Here is an 11278-nt window from a genome sequence, read left to right as displayed (position 1 = left end):
ATAACATAGTGTACATATGGTTCAATTTATTACAGCAAAACAATCATTTTAGTTTGAAGATATTTTCTCATGGTGCATATCATAGAAATCTTATTCAATAGAGCTCTCAATAAACCAGATTTTTTATGTCACAATAAATGAAACTAAGGCAGCTAATTGTTGCTAAGATTCTAAATAGATGAGTCTATTTGGCTTTCTTGTCAATCAAGAAATAAATTCCTTAACACTTGTATTTCTGGATTCTAATGTCTCTAATTGGATTTTACACTATCTGATTAACGATGTAGTTTATAGACCACTGTAAAAAAACGTGATACTTAAAAAGTGGGAGAGGAAATTGTGGGCTGTCAGCATTTATGGAAAAGGCCAAGACAACATTGAGTAATTTAGTATTTTTGCAAAATGGCAAGGAAAAGCATAAAACCTGGTCAATGATGCCTCATTTGTGGTACTCTTGTTGTGTGTCTGTGATACAAAAGAAGACCCTGGAGTGCTATTCTGAAGAATATTAAAATATGTAATAGTCTGTACCAAAAATGGATTGCAGTTTCAGGAAATTACAAAATAAAAAAGAAATCCAGGTTTTAATTTAGAACCAAAAGCAAAGTATAAGCATAAAATTCAGCCACAGACTCATGACGAGTTAAACTTGCAGAAAGTACAAGCACGAGGTAGAAAAGAATGCCACAAAATGGCCTTTAACTGCACTTACTCCTGCAGTCTTATTTTCATGAATTCTCCACATTTTCCAAATATGTTTCTGGCAATCCTTCAGACAGAAAGATCTTCTCATACATGAAGAGAAGGCAATCCTAAAAGAGTTATGGCTGCAGATATGCAAGTCTGGCTTTTGCCATGTAATTGCTATTGGAAGGTGAAGACGACTGAAATCAAGTTAAGATACAGTAAATTAAACAAAACAAGCAAAAAAGTAGAACTCCAACATAGAACACCAACGTAGATTCTAACAAAAAACCCCAAAATTTATCCCCAATGTTAAGCTAAAAAAAAAAAAAAAACTTAAAACAAAAATAAAAATACAAAAATAAAACCAAGGAAAAAAAGGTGAACAAAAGTAAACAAAAATAGGAAAGACCTTCAAAGCCCCAACATACATCAACAAAAATACAAAAAGAAATCTGAATTGAAAGTTAAATAAAAATTTAAAACTCAAACAAACAAAACAAAATAAAGGAAACAAAAAGTAAAATCCCAATAGAAAACTCTATTAAATCCCATTAGAAAATGAAAGGTAAACAAAAAAAGCTTTAAAAAGGCTAACATAAATAAAACACCAAAGTAAACAAATAAAATCAATAAAAAAGCTCCAAATAGAATTGAATAGAAATAAAATAACATTAAAAAAAACCCAAAACATAAACCAAACTAAAAGAACTAACCTAAAACTTCAATGTAAAGCCCCAAACCCCTAACAGAAAAAATCAATGTAAAACCAAAAGACTTAAACCAGAGAGTAAACAAACAGAAACAGCCCATGAAATTTAACTAAAGATAAATTAAGAAAAACCCAGAAAAAGTAAAATCCTAACATAAAATATCATAAACCCTACAACAAAGTTGAACAAAAAAGAAAGCATACCAAAACAAACCCAAACACAGAATCCCCAATGGAAGATCTCAACATACATCCCAATGCAAAACCCCAGCATAAACCCCAGGACAAAACAAAATATAATATAAAACTAAATACAATATCTAAAAAAATCCAAAGTATTCCAAAATAAACAACAAAATAAAAATAAAATGTAAAATCCCAATCTAAAACCCCAGTAAGTAAACGTAAGAGAACCAAAGAAAAAAATAAACAAAGAACTCCAAACAAGAAGCTATAGCATTAAAACACAGTGACAAAACTAAAGAAATAAAGAAATAAAACTAAATGAAAAGAAATAAACTTAAGAAATAAAAAATCAAATGTAATTGAAGCAAAAAAGTGAAGCAAAACACAATACAATAAAAAATAATTAAATAGTAAAGTAAATCACATTTTAAAAATAATTTCCCAGAATGGGTAAGGCTGGAAGGCACCACAGTGGATCATTTGGTCCAACTTTCCTGCTCCAGAAGAATCATCTGACAGCACATGGCACAGGGTCACATCCACATGGCTCCTAAAAATCTGCAGTGAGGGAGACTCCACAATCTCTCCAGGCAATCTGTTCCATTGTCCAGTCACTGGCACAGGAAAATTCTTCCTCATATTGAGGTGGAACTTTCTGTGCATCAGTTTCTCCCCTTGTCCTAGTGTCTAGCATCACCAAGAAGAGTCTGGCTCCATTCATTTTCAGATCCACAACTTTCAGATACTTATATGCATTGACAAAGTCCACTCTCAGTCCTCTCCAGGATAAAGAGGCCCAGCTCAGACTTTCCCAAGAGAGGTGCTCCAGTCCCCTACACATCCCCTACCTGAAGCTCCTTTCCCCAGGAACTCCATGTCTCTCTGAGTAGCCCAGAGCTGGACACAGCACAGATATGGCGTCACAAGGAGCCCACACACTCTACATAGAGTAGAGGGGCAGGATCACCTCCCTTGACTTGCAGACAACACTCTTCCTAATGTACTCCAAGACACACTGCTGGCTCATTGACAGCTTGATAGACTCCAGCATCCTGAGGTCCTTTTCAGCAGGTTGGCCCCGGCCTGTACTGGTACCTGATGTTACTCTTCCCCAGGTGAAGAGCCTTCATTGGCTAATTTTGAATTTCAGATGGCCCTTCTCTGCCCATGTCTTCAACATGTTGAGGCCCTTCCTTAAGGGCCATACTACTCTCTGAGATACCAGCCACTCATCCCACTTTTGTACCATCGGTGATTTTGCAGAGGAGGCATCTGCTTTGTCCAAGCCATCGATGAACAAGTTGAACAATATTGGGCCCAGTACTGAACCTTGGGGAGCGTCAGTGGTGACAGGCCTCCAACTGAACTCTGTGCCACTGATTACAACTCTCTGGTTCAGCCAGTTCTCAATCCACCCCACTGTTGGCTCATCCAGTCCACTCTTCCTGAGTTTGCCCATGTGGGCATTGTGAGAGACAGTGTCAAAAGCTGTGCTGAAGTTGAAGTGGCTGCTTCATACTGAATACTCACTGCTCTCTCCTCATCCACCCAGGTATTTGTTTCACTACAGAAGGCAGTCAGGTTGGTCGTCAAGCATGATTTACCTTCAGTGAAGCCATACTGACTACTCCTGATCAGCTTCTTGTTATTCATGTTGATAGAGATGGCCTCCAAAAGGAGATCCTCCACCACCTTTCCAGGGGTTGAGGTGAGGCTGATTGGCCCGTAGTTCCCTGGGTCCTCCTCCTTGCCCTTTTTGAAGACCAGGGTGACATTTGCTTTCTTCCAGCCTTCAGGCACATCTCCTGATGGCCATGACCTTTCAGAGACGCCCATGAGTCACCTGACTATGATGTCCACCAATCCCCTCAACCCTGGTGCGTGCATACCATCAGTGCCTATGGAGTTGTAGATGTCAAGTTCATTCTGGCATTCTCTGACCAAATAGTCCTTGACCCAGGGAAGGTCTTTCTTCCAACATTCATATACCCTGGACTTCTGGGTCAGAGACCTCTGGGTGCTGGTCTTATCAGTAAAGACTCATAAATTCCACATTACATAATCTTTAGCCAAGTAGATGTGTGGGCCTAAGAAGGCAACCCACAGCAACCAACAGAGTGAATGAGGAAAGAGCTAAGACGGGCTGTAAAAATCTTCACAGCTGCAGTCCTACAAGTATATTCCATCTGCACTTGAGGTAAAACTACAAAAGAGAACCCTCTGAAAGTAACCTAATTTATGAGTAATTTCAATTTTTTCTCTTTCTCAGAAATTAATTCACCTGCTCTTATAGGAGATAGTAACAGGATATTTCACAATTTCCAGAGCATTTTTCTTCATAGTATCCTTGAGCTATAAAAGAAGCATAATTACTGACACTGTAACAGAGAAATTAGGGAAACAGCCACAGTTGTTGAAGAAAAGTAGGAAAATTTAATAAACTGGTTGGTTCTAAGAGTCTTGACAAGAATCTGAACCAAATGATTGCATTTGTTCTGCCTCCTTTCTCACATTACATGCTTCAATCTCTTTGTCTCCTTTTGGTAAAAGAAAGAATGGCAATCAGGAGTTCAGTCAGAGAGATCAGTAGAAATGCATAGAAGGAAAGAGCACAACTAAACAAGTAATTTGAAAGGAGTTTAGGTGAAATGAAAAATTTGATTTCCTTATTTTAAAGAAAAAATCAGACACAACACCAGGTAAGAAAGACTGCAAAACAAGACAGAGTGCTTATGGCTGTAGATTTGTTTAGAGAGAAACTAAACTACCTTTTGTGTGTCCTGGCTTGTACATGACTGAGAAAAGAGAAATGACAACAAAGAGCATGGTTAGCTCAGTTGTGAGCCAGATACATCAGCAACCATGGGGCAGTGCACTTGTCAAACAACATTCTTCTCTTCTCCCTCTTAATTCTTGGTTTCTAAGAACTAGGAAAATTCAATGACTGCTTCTGCTTTATATCTTTGGCAATGTATATGCTACAGATTGCTAGCCGTAGTTTCCCATTTCCTAAAGTTCCTGACATATTTTCTGTTAGTCCCACATTTTGCTAAGATGAGATTTTTGTCTTTACAAAAAATCCCCTATTTTTTAGCGAGTCATTTTGTACACTACAGTACACAAAATGTGGCTGACTTTACAATTTAAAGAGAAACATTAACACAATACATAGGAACTCATAGTGAAAATAGAACTTTAAAAAAAAGAAAAAAGTATTTAAAAAAACAGTGAATGGTGGGCACTGCCCTCTTTGAACTGTGACATTTGTATACTTGTCCTTTTTTTTTATTTTCAGAAAGACAGATTTTTAAACCAATTTTAAATTTTTGCAAAAGCTAAAATATGAATGGGAATGTTAACAAAGCCTATATTAAGATCTGTATTACGTGTTTAATGGGATTGCTTTGTAAATTATCGTAAATATTATTTTTTATTTGTGTATGAAAGCATAAGAATTTATTTGCTATTGTTTCTTGGTGTTTTACTTTTTTAAAAAATCCTTATTTCTTTCTAGGTGAAATTTGGGAGGAATTTTCAATACAAGAGCTTACTATTTCTTTTAATTTAAGAAGTCTCTCTTTTCAGGGATAGTTCCAGAAGCTGGGTTTCACCCTAACACTCTTCAAAACAGCCATTCCCATCCTAACAGGTAATACTCATATATGCCATAGCAGAAAATTATTCATTATAAATGATAATCAACCTATGAGAACTATGACCAGGCAGATGATGACAAAAACATCATCTGGATTTTTATTTAGGATGAGGTTTCCTTGAACAAAAACTGAAGCCTACGTACAACCTACGTACAGCCAAATACTCGGTTGTAAACAAAATCTTCGCACTTTTGATCTCTGATTTTATGCTTGGAACTTCATTGCATCTGCATTTCTCACATGAAAATTTACAAACTGTCTCGCATGAAAAAGAAACAAAAGCACACTTAGTTTTTCCAGTCCAAAACAGGTGTGTTAATCAACTATCTACAGCTGTTGTAGATGACACAAGAGATAAATAAAATAATTAAAAAACAACAAAAAAAAACCTCTGAAAAAAGCCAAACAACCTGTTTGAATTCTTCTGCAGCTGCAGAGGATGTGGGACCAGATTCTGACATGAACCAAAAAAGAAAAAGAAAAAAAAATAGTCCAAATTCAAGATACCCCAATTCAGAGGAGGAAAGTTTTTTTGGTGATTTAGAGAGTATGTGTTGCCTTTATACCAGCTTTACTTTCAGATCTCCCTTGCAAGGACCTTAGCTACACAAAAGGCATTCTGAATCTTCTGTTGGAGTAAGCTCAACACAAATACTAAGACTCACATTTTAGGTCCCTAATATTGACATTATTCAAAAATGCTCATTTCTTACACAAGGTAAACTCATCCAGACCCAAATCTGTACCTTTTTTTTTTTTTTTTTTGAGTGGTCTGCAATGAGAGGTCTTCTCACAGAGCAACTGGGAAAAGTGGAAAAGTGACACTGCTCAAAGACTGTTCTGGAAACCTAGTCCTTACAGAGAGCAATTGGTTCTCTGCCCCTTGGCAGTAGGAAACCTCTAATAGCTCCCTGGTTTTTCAGCCACACTGATAAAATTGGCCACACTGATACTAAGGAGATACACCACAGCAAAGCACAATGAGAACGACATCCAGACTAGGAATGTGGATCATTTACTGGTACTGAAAACAGCTGCAATTTTATACCACCTTGTGGCTAAAAAATGTTTTTGCAATATTCAAGAGTACATTTTCTTTAAATTCTTTGGACCATCCATGTTTTGATGCTGTTTAGTGTCAGTACAGGTACAAGGACCTCAGTACAGGTCCTTGACACATCAGTTGAAGAAAAATCTCAAATATAAAAATCATTTAATGTTTCCACAGCTTCCATCTTCACTCTATCCCCTGCATCCAGTGACATACACAAATGAAACATTGGTAAATCACTTGAAAGGTCTAGTAAGCTTACCCATGCAAAAAACGTAGTTCTTCCTCCTCAGAGGGAATCTGAACATTTAATATATGGGGACCAGTATAATATCAGTTCTGAAATATACCTTTATTTTTTATGACCAGGGTAATCCCATGGGCTCCCTTCAGTAGATATTTGTCTTATTCTCTTCGAGAATCAAAGTAAAAATGCAGAAGTGTCTTTCCCACTGTTTTTACTTATGTATTTATTCCAAGCTCTATAGAATGTTTCTAAATCAGAAACTTTCTAAGCTGGCACATAGGTCTGCAATTTTTTTATTCAGAAATCAAGTGTTCAGAAGAACATTTAAATTTAGGATATTACTCTTCCCTGAGAATGAAAGGAGACAGAACAGTCAATTGGTGTTTTGCAGTTCCAAGTTTCAGAGCAGTGGTGGGAACTGAGCCTACAGGGAATTCTGAAGACTGAACAGGAAGACTAATGGTCCATTGAAATACTGTGTTTTCATTTGTCTCTGAAAGTAGTAATTTTGATTCGTGTTCATAAAGAATACAAAATATATTTTAAAGCATTACATTGTTTTCTTGCCATGTGGAGTAAATTTCAAGCTATTGAGTGTAAAGGTTTGTTACAGAAAGTCAGAAAGTTTTAACTCTAATACAGCAGAAATGTAAAGGAAATAAGTAATATATGATGTAGAAAGAAAAGCCTGAGCACTTCTGCAATGAGTGTAATTTAGATGGACAAGAGACTCCTTAATATTTACTTGTCCTTTTCCCAGATTTGGAAAGTTGTGTAATGGACAAAGAAATGTGAGAAGTTAGACCATATTTTACAAATGTGTAAAGCACTGTAGGGTACAAAACCTACTAGGCCAAAATTTTTCAAAAATTTCCAATTAATTTAGTAATAGCGTGCTGAGTTACTTGATTGTGATGAAAATATTTTATGGTTTTCTTAGAATAAGCCTTAGTTACATAATAATAAGGACTGGCCATTCCACGACAACAATTTTATTTTCTTTATATGTTTGATTTTCTCAGTTCTAGTACTGATATGAGATTGAAAACCTGTTGGGTACATTGGGACTGTGCAGGGCAAAAACTCTAAATCTACTGAAAATCATATGAACTAATACAAATAACTGTGTGTGATGTGTCATTTCAAATAATAGCTACCAACTTGCAAAAAAATTAATCACTTTTTTAAAGATTCACAGTAGATTTCTGTAGAATTTTGTGATGACACATAAAAATAAAAATTTGCTTTTAAAAATACCTAACACTTTGGTATGTTCTTGTGACCTACTATTAATTATCTGGATTATGGTAGTTCCTAGGAATCCTTGCAATATGTTTCAGACGTTGGCCAGCAGCTTTACTTTTAGTAACTTCTGTAGTGTTTATTCTACTGTAAATATGAACATTATGGCCTGCATTTTATGAAGGCTAGTTTATGTTGCCTTTTCCCCTCAGAATTACTTCAAACACTGAACTGGCTTTGGAATATTACAGTTTTTGCCTGTGAGATAACTCAGGCCCATAAGAGCTGGAAAACCCTAGAATATAATAGTCACAGGTGTCGACACAGTCAGGGCAATACAGATAGCTATTAAATTTCAAAAGAAGCTAGCTTGCTTGATAAGCAAACTAATATAATTATATAGGCTGAGTTTACACAGAAACATTTGCAGTTGAGATCCATGCTGCCTGTTGTCTTCTGTCCTAATTATTTTTTTCTTTTTCACAGTATGGTTCCCTCTAGTGATTCTTATAAGGAAAGAGGCTACCTGATCCCTTAATCCAGCTAACATTTTACAAAAGAAGATCCAAATTAGTTTTGCTTACACCAGATGCTTTATGTGCAATTGGGTATCAGACAATGGTGACTGAAATATGAAACACACAAATTCAATGATCTCCTTTGGAAGAATCTCTTACCTGGGGGAGCTAGCATGAAATGAGTTGTTTGCATAGTTGCTGCCGCTGCGCAGTCCTGTCTCCTCCCCGTATGCAAACCAAGAAACGTGTAAGCTGATTGCCAGATATCCCCAGTGTCAGACTCTGTAACAAGAAATGCAATGAGCATTTGATGGAAGAGAAGTAAAATCATATTTAGCAGACTGGTTACAGCAGGCAAATATGTTAGCAGATGAACCTATTATGCCTACTATTTTGAATGTGCTATGGTGATATATTTGTACAGGTAAAAGATAATAGAAAAAGCAGAAAGTACAGATAGAAAAATATACCAATAATTAGCTATGCCAATGACTTACTATGGAGCTTTCTGGAAGTTACACAACTTCCTATTATGTTTTAGTGAAAGTGCTATAATATTTCTCCTAAAGCATCAAACAAAAAATTTTAATGTCTCATTGTTTGTAAAAGATCGTGTACTTCTATATTTAAAGAACATACATAGGAACACATCCTGTGAATCAGTAAAAATCTGTGATTAGTCAAACTACAGTAATGAGATCCGAGTTTAAAGAAAATAAAAGTGTTGAATAAACTGGTATTTTTTGATATGTCCGGGTGCATTTGGAAACTTAGCAAAACCCAGGTACCATTCCCAGGTAGAAGTTTTCACTCAGCCACCCTGTTTTGAAGGATAAGAGCATTGAATAGGGTGACTGAAGGCCTTCCACACCAGTCACCCTCAGTGCCACAGAACAGTCACTGGTGCATTCAAGCTATTATTATGCAGTCAGAGCCTATAGGAAAAAAGTGTGGAAAGAAGAGAGGAGTTACCCTAATTAAATTTCTGGTAAATGTTTCCTAGGCATCCACACATAATCAGGATTTAACTACCCAAGAGACATGACTATCTACCCCAGATAATCAATAAAACACACCCTAAATATCTAAGCTCCCACCCCAAGTGATGGAGTTCATCTCAAAATTCTTCTCCAGCTGTTATCACAGCTCAGAGGCTGATGAACACTGATCACACTTTGGCATTCAATACATTATTTCTACGAGACATAGTGTGATCCATATTCTCAAGGCTACCCCTCAAATAATAACTAAAGTGCCAATCTTTGCCCCTGTGATTAGTTTGGTTCCCATGCTGCACTGTTCCTGGACACTGGAGACAATCATAAACCCTGAGAGGCTGGAAGGAGGTAGCCTTAATTCTGCCTGCAAAATATTCTTTTTATAAACATCCTTCAGAGTGCTTTGCTTGCAACAGTTATCCTCAGCAGGACCAATTTCCTGCTGGTCAAATCCCTTTACTCACATTCTGTCTCACAGGCTCCCATCTGTTTGAGGGAGTTCTGTGTTTGTTTTTTTTTTTACTCTGGACAGCAAGCTGTCTGTCAGCTGCTAACTTGTCCAACAGATGTGGAACCAATTTGACACCCAGAGGTGCATGTCATCTTCAGACCCCTCCTTCAGGCTTTTCTCCATCAGTTACAGCAGTCCGTCTCATCACATCACACTCTCACAATAGCAGCATCAAGCAGAAATGGTGAAAAAACCACTACTTCTGCCTTGAGACACCACATGTCTTGCTTTATGAAGCAAGAAGAACATGGGTTTAAACCATAGGTTTCTTACCAGAGGAAAAAGAGAAAGCATGGGGAAAGAGACGTATTCCTGTGAAGAAAAGAAAGATAGATGAAACACAGAAAATCAAGAATAAGGCTTTTTTTTTCCTTAGACTCATTAAGTACAGAGATCTAGGAGACAGCAGGCCAAGCAGCACTTGCCCCTAATGCCAAGGGACAGATATGAAAAAAGTTTCTTTGGCGAAATATACCTTTATTGAACATTCTTTTTAAGTGAGCAGCCAGCTACCAGGAGTTACCTACAGAGAACCACAGGACTCTGTGGTTAGATTGGGAACGAACAGACATTCACATACCAGACTGAGCCCTAGAATCTGGCACATCTCTCGCAGACCAGATGCTGAGATGTGCATGCTACTGTCACAGAGATGGCATTCAGAATTTGGATTACATTCTGTTCACAGTGCCTTGTATTTTGCTGGAAAAATAATGAAGATTTTGATGTATTCACAAAGGGCAACATTCCCAGGATCCTGGAGTCTGTCAATCTGCTAATGCCAGGCAATAATCTGGCTGTGTGCTGAAAATGTGGCAAGGATGACTGCAGCAATGTCTCTGTGCACTTCAAGCGACTCTGTATGTTTAAAATATGCTGAGGAGCAGATACATCCTAGAAGAGAGCACAATGTCTCTGTATGGCTCTGATGCTCAGCCTGGAGTCTTCAAGGCCTTAGCTGCTACTACATGTAAGACTACTAAGAACAGAGACAGGTTAATATTTCCACCCAGCTCCATTCACTCATCTCTCCCAAACTGTAAGTGGGACAGGAATGGATCAACGTAAGAACACCTCCTAGTTTCCAGGTTATGTCTCTAGCTCGCACACACCCTATCTCCAAATATTTTCTTAATTGTCTCTTTTTTCCCCTCACCAATAGAAAACATCTACCCTGATAACCTTATCACTTTCCTCACTGGATCCCCCTGCTGGGTTCCATCAGTTACTTTCTAAGCTATGTGGCCAACTGCCTTACACGAATATACTTCTTCTAATTCTAAGGTACTGTGAAAAATCTTTTGTTTGCTGAGTCAGCCAATGTGCTTATGGGGTTCCACTCGCACATAGACCTTTGAATGTTATGGATATTGCAGGAAGTTTTTTGTTGTTGTATCACAGGTCCACTATGTTGGCATTTTATTAAGAAATTGTAATAGTTTGTCCAGATATCTTAAGCACTTGCAGTCTAAA

Source organism: Ammospiza caudacuta, chromosome 1 (genome assembly GCF_027887145.1).
Source record: "Ammospiza caudacuta isolate bAmmCau1 chromosome 1, bAmmCau1.pri, whole genome shotgun sequence".
NCBI lineage: Eukaryota > Metazoa > Chordata > Aves > Passeriformes > Passerellidae > Ammospiza > Ammospiza caudacuta.
Note: the sequence above shows the minus strand (reverse complement) of the source record.